The sequence below is a fragment of the Orycteropus afer genome, unplaced genomic scaffold (genome assembly GCF_000298275.1).
Source record: "Orycteropus afer afer isolate SDZICR_OR568_19922 unplaced genomic scaffold, OryAfe1.0 scaffold00711, whole genome shotgun sequence".
Taxonomy (NCBI): domain Eukaryota; kingdom Metazoa; phylum Chordata; class Mammalia; order Tubulidentata; family Orycteropodidae; genus Orycteropus; species Orycteropus afer.
This window is the reverse complement of record NW_006922298.1, coordinates 216,932-217,542: the sequence shown is the minus strand read 5'-3', so window position 1 is coordinate 217,542 and position 611 is coordinate 216,932.

Here is a 611-nt window from a genome sequence, read left to right as displayed (position 1 = left end):
TTAATGTCTGAAATGATGGAGTGGCATGGTAGTTTGGACATTTGGGACATCTTTGACCTCCGCCTCATGCGGACCGGTCTCGTGCTGATCTTTCTAAGAGAAATTGTTCAAGCAATACCTTAAAGGGGTAAAATTAGAAAATGCAGTTTGATGATAGAGAACTAGATCACCAATTTCTTTTTCATTTGGGTTCATGAACTTTCACATCATTTGAAGGCCATTTAGTGTTTCTTTTTATCTTCTCTTTTTTAAAGGAAGTTAAGTTTGAACGTTATGCAATTATATTTTAAAGGGACCCTCACACAAAGAGTATACTGTTCATAGTTCATTATTAAGGCAACTTGTTCCATCTTGGAAACTCAGACTGCCTCCACCAGCACAGCAAAAATCTCACTATTGTTGCTGGTACACCTCCAGGGGAGTCAAAAAAAATTTTTTTTAAAGATTTAAACAAAAAACTTCAATGGTCTTCCATTTATATAGATCCCTTGTAGTTTCTTATAGTAGTGTTTTATATTTTTCTTTGTATACGTCTTTTGTATCCCTGGTAAGATTTATTCCTAAATATTTTATCTTTTGGGTGTTGTTGTTGTTGTTTGCATATCTCAGGT